At 41.2% G+C, this 13,210-nt stretch overlaps 1 pseudogene; it reads left to right on the forward strand.

Moving 5' to 3' along the window:
* Positions 1 to 491: 491 nt before the first annotated feature.
* Positions 492 to 12,920, forward strand: LOC102958846 (annotated as a pseudogene).
* Positions 12,921 to 13,210: the final 290 nt, after the last annotated feature.

Below are 13,210 nucleotides of genomic sequence, written 5' to 3' on the forward strand. Positions count from 1 at the left end.
AAAAATAGTTACAAATAGGGAGGAAGGCAAACCATGAGAGACTCTTAAATACAGAAAAACTGAGGGTTGATGAGGGTGTGAGTGTGGGGAATATGGGTGATTGTCATTGAGGAGGGCACTTGTGGGGATGAACACTGGGTGTTGAATGTAAGTGATGAATCGTGGGAATCTATTCCCAAAGCCAAGAGCACACTGCATACCTCGTATGTTAGCTAACTTGACAATTATCTATATCTATATCTATATCTATATCTATATCTATATCTATATCTATATCTATATCTATATATCTACATCTGGGTGTAGTGAGAAGCAAAGTTTTGTCTGTCTGTGGACTGAGCACAGGATCAGCTTCTCTTTAGTTTCACAATGGCCACTCTGCTGGGTCCACAGTTAGAGAACTTTTCACCAGTTCAGGGAATTCTCAGAGAATTGAAGCAAAACAGAAAATAAAGGTAAATAAAGCTAAAAGTAGAAGAGGGGAATTCAGCATGGAATACAAATGTAAAAAAGGAGTTGTTATTACCCTCAGAGCTGATGTTCAAGTTGTCCAACCTATTTCTTTGTCAGAGTTTTGGGATTTCCTGGTAGGTTTGAGAGCTCAGAGGAGAAGTGAGTATGGAGAACCAGAGATCCAGGCTGCATCTTATATATGAACCTGCCACCCAGCCTGCTCTCACCTCAGCAGACCTAGTCCCTAACCAGCAAGGATAGAACTCTTTTATCTGCCACACCAGAGGGCTTCAAATTTCTGAGACAGATTCATGTTATGAATCCTACAAAAAGAAGATCATAGCTATTAGAATAGATACAAATAAAATAGGATGTCTAGTTCTATGTACATGTCAGGCCATGTAACGTTTGGGACATACTTGTACTAAAAATTATTTATTTAAATTTCAAATTTAACTGGGCATTTTGTTTTTTATTTGGTATATCTGACAACTCTGCATCTGACTGACCCATTACAAATGATGGTAAGGGAGTTTGGCTCCCTTGTACCTGCCACTATGTCCAGCCTGGTCCAGCCAGCATGTCTACATACTTAAGCTCCCAGGTCTTCATCTCCAGTTCCATCACTTTATTGGGGTGGGCCACCCAGGTGCACCTGAGCTCCTTAGCCCCAGAAACTTCAGCAACAGCCACCTTTATGGTCTGGGTGCCTCTTGGCCATGCCTGTTCTCAGCCTAGAGGTGTCCATTTGGCACTGAGATCTGTGAGGTCACCATCAATAAGAGTCTGCTTGGCTCTGCTGCAGGTGGACATAGGCCCCTCTATCCAGCAGATGTACCAGGAGGAGCACAAGCAGATCAAGACCCTCAACAACAAGTTCTTCTCCTTCATTGATGAGGTGTGGTTTCTGGAGCAGCAGAACAAGCTGCTGGAGACCAAGCAGGCCCTGCTGTAGGAGCAGAAGTCAGCCTAGAGCAGCCATCTCCATGATACCTTTGAGGCCCACATTGCTGGCCTGTGGAGGCAGCTTGAGTTGCTGCAGCTGGACGGGGGCCACCTGGAGGCAGATCTTTGAAACACGCAGGATGTTGTGGAAGACTTTAAGACAAGTAGGAGGTTGAACTTAACTGTTGAATGACTATTGAGAATGAGTTCGTGCTGCTGAAAAGGATGTGAACTCCTTCCGCATGAACAAGGTGGAGGTGGAGGCCAAGGTGGATGCCCTGAATGGTGAGATCAACTTCTTCAAGACCTTGTCTGAGCCAGAGTAGGCACTCCCAGATCTTGGGCACATCTGTGGTGCTGTCCATGGACCTGGATGGCATCATAACGGAGATAAAGGCCAAGTATGCACCCAGGCTGAGGCTGAGGCCTGGTACCATACCGAGTTTGAGACCCTCCAGGCCCAGGCCAGGAAGCACGAGGATGACCTCTGGAAAACCCCAATGGAGACTCTGGAGATGAACTGTGAGATTCAGAGGCTGCAGACTGATATCAACAATATAAAGAACCAATGTGCTATGTTGGAGGCTGCCGTTGCTAAGGAGGAAGAATGGCGGGGGAGGCGCTGGCACTCAAGGATGCACATGCCAAGCAGGAGGAGCTAGAGGCTGCCCTGCAGCAAGCCAAGCAGGACGTGGCACTGTAGCTGTGTGAGTACCAGGAGCTCATGAACGTCAAGTTGGCCCTGGACATTGAGATCACCACCTACTGCAAGCTGCTGGAGGGCAAGGAGAGCCACTTGGCCAGAGATGGTGTGTGAGGTGTGAACATCTCTGTGGTGAACTCCACTGGCAGAGGTGGCAGTGGGCTGGTCATGTTGGCCTTTGGGGGAGCCATGCAGGGCAATGGCCTGAGCTTTTCCCGCGGTGGAGGGCCTGGGACCATCAAGTCCTATTCCATCAAGTCCTCAGCTGCCATTCACAGGAGCTATAGGAAAATGAGCCCTGGTGTGTGGAGACCCTACCCCTGCCCCCCCATGGTCATAGGAGGACTCCCATCCCTGGGCCCAAGACTGCCAGGGAGTCTGAAAAATGATGTCAGAATAGTTTCCAATAAAGCAGCCTTTCTGGAAAACAAAACAAAACACCCCCCAAAACAAAAACAAAAACAAAAACCAAATGATGGTAATAAACTTTACCTGCTTAGGAATAATAAAATCAAATGTCTAGAAATGTTATATATTGGTGGGAATGCCACTAAGTATTATGTGTCTGTGGGAAAAATCAAGTACTGGTTCACCTTTTTATCAGTGAATGGATAGTAAACATTATTAAAAATAATACAAACTCCTTTAAAAAATATATTTCAATAGAGGCATCTGGGTGGCTCAGTTGGTTGCATGTCTGACTTCAGCTGAGGTCATGATCTTGCAGTTCATGTGTTTGAGTTCTATATCGGACTTGTTGCTGTCCGTGCAGAGCCTGCTTTGGATCCTCTGTCCCCCTCTCTCTCTGCCCCTGCCCCGCTTGCACTCTCTGTCTCTCAAAAAGAAATAAACATTTAAAAATTTAAATATGTATGTATGTATGTATATATATTTTTCAATAATCTTCATTTTATCCTAAATTCTGGTATCCCAGAAATCATTGGTTTGGGATTTTTGCAGCTAAATATGGATTTGAAGTAGCCTGGCTTTCTTTGTAATGAACCTAGCTAGTGTACATTTTCAGGGATGCTGTGTCTGTACAAGGTCCCATCAGTAAGTGAAGTGGGCAGGAAAAGTCTCTGACAGGGGTGGGATTCAAGTCATGCCTTGTGTGATAGGCAGAGCCTGGTAGGGTTTGCACTGGCCAGCCAGACTCTATCCTTCCCTCATTCGTGTTCTTCACTGTCCAAGTCATCCTTTTATTTAGAAGTCTTGCTGGGTATTTTCTCATAGCAGATTAGATGCTTAGTTATAAACTAAGTGTTGATAATTTTAATCAATGCTGATAATTTTTCTATTTCCTATCTTGTCACCCTCCTTTCCTCACCACCAGGTAAGGAGGGAAGTATTGCTTTCCATATTTTATAGATGGAGGATTTAAAATACATTGAATGAACACCCTTGTGGCTGATCTTCCTGTGTGTACTCCTCAGATGTTGGTTCTTTCTCAGATAGAATCTACCACTGATCCATTTCTCTTCTTACATTCTATTCTTTTCCTGAGTGATCACAAGTCCTCTCATAGTTTCTGTTGATGACTCCCAAATTTCCAGTCATCGAATGCACACTTATTAAGTACCTACTAACAGTTGAGGTGCTGAGGACTTAAATGTGAGTAAGACACAGTCTCCCTCCAGTTGCCAAGGTGCCGACTGCCTATTTGACATCTCTCCTTAGATGTCTAGTGGGCGTGTGAAAGTCACGTTCTCCCAAACAAGTCCATCATCCTCTGCAATTCCTTTTTCTTCATTATCAACTCAGTTATCCAAGACTAGACATAACCCTTGACTTCTCCCTCTATCAAAACTCCACAACCAATTTGGTAATTCCTTCCATTAATCTCCTAGGAGCACAGGATGATGGTTAGAACTTTGGAGAAGATTGCCCAAGTTGGAATTCTGGCTCTGTGTGCTTGCTGTCTGTGTGACCCTGCCTCATTTTCCCCATCTGATAATTTGGAATAATAAAGAAACCTGACAGAAAGAGCTTAGATGAACTTTAAATGACTTAACCCATAAAAAGGCCTGGGAACAGTGTCTGACATATAGGAAACAAAAATATTATCTATTATAATTATTATTATGCACCCTCTCTTTGCCATCACCACTGACTTAGTTTGGAGCACTATCACCTCTTACCTGGATTACTACAATTGCTTCCTATCTGTTTTCCTATTACAGGTCTTTCTGCTTCCTACTCATTTCCCGCACTAACACCACATTTCATTTTTAAAATTAAATCTAACTATTTCACTTCTTAACATCCTTTGGTGACTTCCTAGTAGCTTCAGAATAAAGTCTGAAGTTCTCAGTATGATCTGCAAGGCTCTTTATGACCTGACTTCCATTTTCACTTTCTACTTTGAATGCTCTAAAGTTACTGTTTTGAATCTCCCTCATTCTCATCTCTCCAACCCACCTGGAAACTTTCAACTCTTTCTTCCAGACTGGTTTTAGGCATCATGCTTTCTAAGAGCCTTCTGCAACCCTCCATGTTGGGATTGCGAGTGCTTCTATTATGCTGGTGAAGCTGTACATGCATTAGTAGCGTCCAATGCAATGCCTAGTGAATTATCACCTGACATGTCATTGGGAGACCAAATGTAGTATTCCTGGTTCCTGAGATTGCATCATGGGCACCATGTTACTTGTTTTTCCTTTTTAAAGTTTGTTTATTTTGAGAGTGAGATAGAGGGATGGGCAGAGAGAGAGAGGAAGAGAGAGAATCTCAAGCAGGCTCTGTGCTTTCAGCACAAAGCCCAGTGTGGGGTTTGATCTCATGAACTATGAGATCATGACCTGAGCTGAAGCCAAGAGTCACTTAACTGACTGAGCCACCTAGATACCTCTGCTTTGTCTTTTTTGTAACCATATGTCTGCTTTGTCTTTTTTGTAACCAATATGTCTTTTTAGATCCCCATGGACAGGAAGGGGCCAGAAGAGCTTCAGAAGAGTTTGAGGCACATATACTAGATAATCTTTTTTTAAATGTTTTATTTTTTAAGATTTACATCCAAATTAGTTAGCATATAGTACAACAATGATTTCAGGAGTAGATTCCTTAATGCCCCTTACCCATTTGGCCTATCCCCCCTCCCACAATACCTCCCAGTAGCCCTCTGTTTGTTCTGCATATTTAAGAGTCTCTTACGTTTTGTCCCCCTCTCTATTTTTATATTATATTTTGCTTTCCTTTCCTTGTGTTCATCTCTTCTGTGTCTTAAAGTACTCATATGAGTGAAGTCATATGATATTTGTCTTTCTGTGACTAATTTTGCTTAGCATAATACCCTCTAGTTCCATCCACATAGTTGCAAATAGCAAGATTTCATTTTTTTATTGCTGAGTGATACTCCATTGTGTGTGTATATATATTGACGAGTAATACTCCATTTTGTGTGTGTGTGTATCTATCTATCTATCTATCTATCTATCTATCTATCTATCTATCTATCCATCTTCTTTACCCATTCATCCATTGATGGACATTTGGGCTCTTTCCATACATTGTCTATTCTTGATAGTGCTGCTATAAACATTGGGGTGCATGTGCCCCTTCAAAACAGCACACCTGTATCCCCTGCATAAATGCCTAGTAGTACAATTGCTAGGTCGTAGGGTAGTTCTATTTTAAATTTTTTGAGGAACCTCCATACTGTTTTCCAGAGTGGCTGCACCAGCTTGCGTTCCTACCAACAATGCAAAAGAGATCCTCTTTCTCCGCATCCTTGCCAACATCTGTTGTTGCCTGAGTTGTTAATGCTAGCCATTCTGAAAGGTGTGAGGTGGTATCTCATGGCGGTTTTGGTTTGTATTTCCCTGATGATAAGTGATGTTGAGCATTTTTTTCATGTGTCGGTTGGCCATTTGGATGTCTTCCTTGGAGAACTGTTTATTCATGTCTTTTGCCCATTTCTTCGCTGGATTATTTGTTTTTTGGGTATTGAGTTTGATAAGTTCTTTATAGATTTTGGATACTAACTCTTTATCTGATATGTCGTTTGCAAATATCTTCTTTCATTCTGTCAGTTGCCTTTTAGTTTTGCTGATTGTTTCCTTCGTTGTGCAGAAGCTTTTTATTTTGATGCAGTCCCAGTAGTTCATTTTTGCTTTTGTTTCCCTTGCCTCCGGAGACATGTTGAGTAAGAAGTTGCTGTGGCCAAGATGAAAGAGGTTTTTGCCTGCTTTCTCTTCAAGGATTTTGATGGCTTCCTGCCTTATATTGAGGTCTTTCATCCATTTTGAGTTTATTTTTGTGTATGGTGTAAGAAAGAGGTCCAGGTTCTTTTTTCTGCGTGTCGCTGTCCAGTTTTCCCAGCACCACTTGCTGAAGAGACTGTCTTTATTCCATTGGATATTCTTTTCTGCTTTGTCAAAGATGAGTTGGCCATACGTTTGTGGGTCCATTTCTGGGTTCTCTATTCTGTTCCATTGATCTGAGTGTCTGTTCTTGTGCCAGTACCATACTGTCTGGATGATTACAGCTGTGTAGTATAGCTTGAAGTCTGGGATTGTGATGCCTCCTGCTTTGGTTTTCTTTTTCAAGATTGCTTTGGCTATTTGGGGTCTTTTCTGGTTCCATACACATTTTAGGATTGTTTGTTCTTGCTCTGTGAAGAATGCTGGTGTTATTCTGATAGGGATTGCATTGAATATGTAGATTGCTTTGGGTAGTATCGACATTTTAACAATATTTGTTCTCACTATCAAGGAGCATGGAATCTTTTCCCATTGTTTTTGTGCCTTCTCCAATTCCTGTCATAAGCTTTCTATACTTTTCAGTGTGTAGATTTTTTCACCTCTTTGGCTAGATTTATTCCTAGGTATATGGTTTTTGGTACAACTGTAAATGGGATCGATTCCTTGATTTCTCTGTCGCTTCATTGTTGGTGTATAGGAATGCAACCAATTTCTGTGCACTGATTTTATATCCTGCAACTTTTCTGAATTCATGAATCAATTCTAGCAGTTTTTTGGTGGAATCTTTTGGGTTTTCCATATAGAGTAACATGTCATCTGCGAAGAGTGGAAGTTTGACCTTCTCCGGACCAAATTGGATGCTTTTATTTCTTTGTGTTGTGTGACTGCAGAGGCTAAGACTTCCAATACTATGTTGAATAACAGTGGCAAGAGTGGACATCCCTGTCTTGTTCCTGACCTTAGGGGGAAAGGTCTCAGTTTTTCCCCATTGAGGATAATATTAGCATTGGGTCATTCATATATGGCTTTTATGATCTCTAGGTATGCTCCTTCTATCCCTACTTTCTTGAGGGTTTTTAGTAAGAAAGGATGATGTATTTTGTCACATGCTTTCTCTGCATCTATTGAGAGGATCATAAAGTTCTTGTCCTTTCTTTTATTGTTGTGATTAATCACATTGGTCTTTTATGGATATGGAGCCAGCCCTGCATCCAGGTGTAAATCCCACTTGGTCATGGTGAATAATTTTTTAAATGTATTGTTGGATCCGGTTGGCTAATATCTTGTTGAGGACTTTTGCATCCATGTTCATCAGGGAAATTGGTCAATATTCTGCTTTTTGGTGGGGTCTCTGTCTGGTTTTGGAATCAAGGTAATACTGGCTTCATAGAAAGAGTTTGGAAGTTTTCCTTCCATTTATATTTTTTGGAACAGCTTCAAGAGAATAGGTGTTAACTCTTCCTTAAATGTTTAGAAAGATGCCCCTGGAATGCCATCTGGCCGCAGACTCTTGTTTTTTGGGAGATTTTTGATTACTAATTCGATTTCCTTACTGGTTATGGAGTCTGTTCAAATTTTCTCTTTCTTCCTGTTTCAGTTTTGGTAGTGTATACGTTTCTAGGAATTTGTCCATTTCTTCCAAATTGCCTATTTTATTGGCATATAATAGCTCATAATATTCTCTTATTATTGTTTTTATTTCTGCTGTGTTGGTTGTGATCTCTCCTCTTTCATTCTTGATTTTATTTATTTGGGTCCTTTCCTTTTTCTTCTTGATCAAACTGGCTAGTGGTTTATCAATTTTGTTAATTCTTTCAAAGAACCAGCTTCTGGTTTCATTGATCTGTTCTATTGTTTTTTGTTTGTTTGCTTCAATAGCATTAATTTCTGCTCTAATATTTATTAGTTCCTGTCTTCTGCTGATTTTTGGTTTTATTTGCTTTTATTTTCCAGCTCCTTAAGGTGTAAGGTTATGTTGTGTATTTGAGATCTTTCTTCCTTCTTTAGTAAGGCCTGGATTGCTATATACTTTCCTCTTATGACTGCCTTTGTTGCATCCCGGAGGTTTTGGGTTGTGGTGTTATCATTTTCATTGGCTTCCATGTACTTTTTAATTTAATCTTTAACTTCTTGGTTAGCCCATTCATTCTTTAGTAGGATGGTCTTTAGTCTTCAAGTATTTGTTACCTTTCCAAATTTTTTCTTATGGTTGATTTCGAGTTTCATAGCATTGTGTTCTGAAAATATGCATCGTATGATCTCGATCTTTTTGTACTTGCTGAGGGATGATTTGTGTCCCAGTGTGTGGTCTATTCTGGAGAATGTGTACACTGGAGAAGAATGTATATACCATTGCCTTAGGACGAAATGTTTTGAAAATATCTGGTAAGTCTATCTGGTCCAGTGTGTCCTTCAAAGCCATTGTTTCCTTATTGATTTTTTGATTAGATGATCTGTCAATTGCTGTGAGTGGGGTGTTGAAGTCTCCTACTATTATGGTATTACTATCGATGAGTTTCTTTATGTTTGTGATTAACTGATTTATATATTTGGTTGCCTTCACATTTAGCCTATAAATGTTTACAGTTGTTAGGTCCTCTTCGTGGATAGACCCCTTCATTATGATATAATGCCCTTCTTCATCTCTTGATATAGCGTTTATTTTAAAGTCTAGATTGTCTGATTTAAGTGGCTACTCTGGCTTTCTTTGGTTGACCATTAGCATCATAGATGGTTCTCCATCCCTTACTTTCAATCTGAAGGTGTCTTTATGTCTAAAGTGGGTATCTTGTAAACAGCATATAAATGGATCTTGTTTTCTTATCCTTTCTGTTACCCTATGTCTTTTGATTGGAACATTGAGTCCATTGACATTTAGAGTGAGTACTGAAAGATATGAATTTACTGCCATTATGTTGCTTGTAGAGTTGGAATTTCTGGTGGTGTTCTCTAGTCCTTTCTAATATTTGTTGCTTTTGGTATTTATTCATTCATTCATTCATTCATCTTTTCTCCCCTTAGAGAGTCACCCTTAAAATTTCTTGCAGGACTGGGGTAGTGGTCACAAACTCCTTTAGTTTTTGTTTGTCTGGGAAACTTTTTAATCTCTCCTTCTATTTTGAAGGACAGCCTTGCTGGATAAAGAATTCTTGCCTGCATATTTTTCTGATTCAGCACGTTGAATATATCCAGCCATTCCTTTCTGGCCTGCCAAGTTTCTGTGGATGGGTCTGCTGCAAACCTCATCTGTCTTCCATTGTATGTTAGGGACTTTTTTTTCCCTTGGTACTTTCATGATTCTCTCCTTGCCTGAGTGTTTTGTGACTTTGACTATGATATGCCTTGCTGATGGTCGGTTTTTGTTGAATCTAATGGGAGTCCTCTGTGCTTCCTGGATTTTGATGTATATGTCTCCCCAGGTTAGGAAAGTTTTCTGCTATGATTTGCTCACATAATCCTTCCATCCCTATTTCTCTCTCTTCCTCTTCTGGGACCCCTATGATTCTGATGTTATTCCTTTTTAATGAGTCACTAATTTCTCTAATTCTTAAATCGTGCTCTTTTGCCTTAGTCTCTCTCTTTTTTTTCTGCTTTGTTATCCTCCAATAGTTTGTCCTCTATATCACTGATTCTCTGTTCTGCCTAATGCATCCTTGCTGCTGCGGCATCCATTTGAGATTGCAGCTCAGTTATAGCATTTTTTATTTAATCCTGACTGGATTTTACTTCTTTTATCTCTGCAGAAAAGGATTCTAATGTATTTTAGGCTCCAGCTAGTATTCTTATTATTGTGATTCTAAATTCTGGATCAGACATCTTGCTTGTATCTGTGTTGGTTAAGTCCCTGGCTGTCATTTCTTCCTGCTTTTTCTTTTGGAGTGAATTCCTTCATTTCATCATTTTGAAGGGAGAAAAGGAATTAATGAGGTAAAAAAATTAAAAAAAATAAAAATTAAAAAAAATGTTAAAGTTAAAAAATTAAAAACACACATGCACACAAAATCAAATAAATGATGTTATTTCCTAGGTGTGCTTTGGTCTGGGTGTTGAAAGGGGCTTGATAGATTAGAGAAAAAAGGGGAAAGAAAAGAAAAAGGAAATCATTTAAAATTTGAAAAAATGAATACACTGAAGCAGAATAAAATGAAATGATGGAAGAAAAATAGAATTTGAAAAATTTACACAAAAGTAAAAAATATAGTTGAGAAAAATTAAAGAAAAATATTTTAATAAAAATTGAAGATAAAAATAAGTTTTCTCTCTTTCTGTATTTAAGAAAAAGAAAACCAATGAAAAAGAGATAAAAGAAAAAAAAGAAATTAAATAGATGGACTGGCAAACAGACTGAAATACGACTGAAATTACTTCATTTCCCCTAGAAATCAAACTATGAACTGCTTTATAGTCCATAAACTAAGCAGGTGGAGAGACTCTTGTTCCTGAAGAATGAGGTTGGCCCAGTTGCGCAGGGGTTAGTGTAACGGCTCTGTTCTCCAGCAGATGGCGCTGCTTAGCTTACTGGGGTGGATTGTTGTGGTGCTTGTAGGTGTGTATGTGCATGCACAGGAGCTGTGATAATGGCATCACCCAGCTAACCAGACTGTAGTATCGGAACTCTGTTCTCCCTGATCAGCAATCAAGCACCTGTCCTTTGTTTTTGGCTTCCATCCACTCTCTGCTTTTACACAGTCCATGTCCAAGCCCCATGCAGCGCCTCCCTCCTGAGTTTTATCTCAGATGCGGCTGTTTTTTCTGACCCCTTATTTTTGAGGAACTGTGGATTTGACCTGTTCTGCCCCTCTGTGGGAAAGTCTTATTGAGCAATGGCCAGGTATGGCCACACCCAGGAACGTTTGCAGGACCGTGCTGCTGCCAATGCCCAGAGTCTGTGGCCGGGTGCCAGCCTGCATGCCCCAGAAAAATTTCATGCGATCATGTAGCAGCAGTGTTTCTGGGATTGTAGCCTATCACAACACGCATCTGGCACCAGGCTTCATCCCCAGCGACTTTGTTCCAGCACCAGCAAATATGATTGTTCTCCCAGATCCACTGGGTCTCTGCCTGTAGAGGGGGATGGAGGTGACACACCACCTCTACCAGGTGTCCTCCCAGCAGGGGAACCGCCTCTCTTGTGTGGCCCAAAGACCCCTGGACTTTACTCTGCTCCTGGGATTCACCCTTCCCACCAGAACACCACCAGGTACTGAGCTATGGTGTTTCAGACTCTGCGCTCCCCCTGTTTATAGAGTCTTAATGGAATTTAAACCCTCTCCTTTCTCCTTTCTCCCTTTTTAGTTCAGTCCCTGCAGCTGTTTCCACTTTCCACTTTCTCTCCAGCTGCATTTGGGTTGGGGGGTGTTTTTTCCATATTCTCCCCCCATCTCCCTTCTCTCTTCACACACAAAAATGGCTCCCTGCCCTCCACAGCTTCTCTCTCCCCCAGTTCACCTCTCTGCACAAGGTACCTGTTGAGTTCTGCGGTTCAGGTTGTGCATATTGTTGTGTTAATCCTCCAATCAGTTTTCTAGGTGTGCAGTATGGTTTAGTGTTGGTCTGGCTGTATTTCATGGATGTGAGACACAAAAAAACTTCCATGCTGTTCTGCCATCTTGGCTCCTCTAGATAGTCTTAATGAAGGCAAGGATAACCTATTGAGCACTCGAATGCTAAAGATGGTGCATTGTGTACACTCTCATGTTTCATGGCAGCAAGTAGGTACTGTTGCTATATACATTTTACAGTAGAGGGAACTGAGACCTAAAATCACACTGTTCATGGTTGGCAAAGTGGGAGTTTGGACTCAAAACCTGCCTGCAGGAAAGCCTGTGCTTTTGATTTGAGCTTTGTTTAAGATTCTTTCCCTGTCTCCCTTTCAGTGGCACTCCCAGGCTGTTTGGATTATTTCCTTAGCACCAGTCTAAGAGAGCACTAGGATGCTTTGAGAGACCCCCGGCAATTGTATCTAGGGCCCAGTGGGCTGCCGGTTGGGAATGGGTGCACGATGGAAATGCTCACAAAACTCAGTAAACATGTGTCCCTGTGTTGTTAAGTTATCTGTGTAAGGAAAGTGTTTAACACTTATTGTTAAAGCTATGTAGTGGTGGAGGTGAGGTTGGGAGGTTGACATTAGCTAAAATGTGAACTGAAGAAAGTATACATCAGTTGTGATAAGAATGGTGTTACTCTGAAGCTTTGAATGTGTAATCTATTTTCATATTTCTCTCTCAGCCCCTTCCTTTTTCCTTCCCCTATTCAAGCAATGGGCTAGTGCTGTGCTTATTGAATCAGGGAAGCAGGTGGTAGGGCAGAAGACAGAAATCCTGACTTTTGCCTTTAAAAGCCTAAGCCCAAAGAGAGGAGAAGATTCAGGGCATGGATAATGTGTCTTGATCAGAAACAGGAAGGAGAAGGATTTCCTCCCTTTTGAAGACTGTAATTCCTGTTTAGAGTGGATGAGAGCAGAGGAGTCTGTGAATCCTGAAGAAGGAACCTGGCCCTCTCTTCCTGGAAGTGTGCTGAGAAGGCAATGCCTCTGTGGTTTATCCAAGGAGGCCTATAAAAAGATCCAAGGTCTGAGGAACAGCCTTGAAGAAGCAGCAAGGAGGCTCACTCAGATCTGAAGAGGCCAGGCTATGAAGTATGACTTGATGACCAGAAGGTCTTCTAGTGCCTTGGTGACCCAGAAATAGCCTTCTCTGTAGACACAGATATGAAGGATGCCAAAACAGACTGAAATTAAGTTTCCTGCCAGCCCTGGAATGAGTGCTCAAATAGAAACTAAGCAAACATTCAGATCATGTCAGCAGTTCTGGCAGGCAATCTCTACCTTGTGCCTAGCTGGAAGAACCCCAGATATCTTTTATGCCAGCTGCTCATCCATTCCAGGTGGACTGCTTTGTGAGGTGTCTTA

Source organism: Panthera tigris, chromosome A2 (genome assembly GCF_018350195.1).
Source record: "Panthera tigris isolate Pti1 chromosome A2, P.tigris_Pti1_mat1.1, whole genome shotgun sequence".
Taxonomy (NCBI): Eukaryota; Metazoa; Chordata; class Mammalia; order Carnivora; family Felidae; genus Panthera; species Panthera tigris.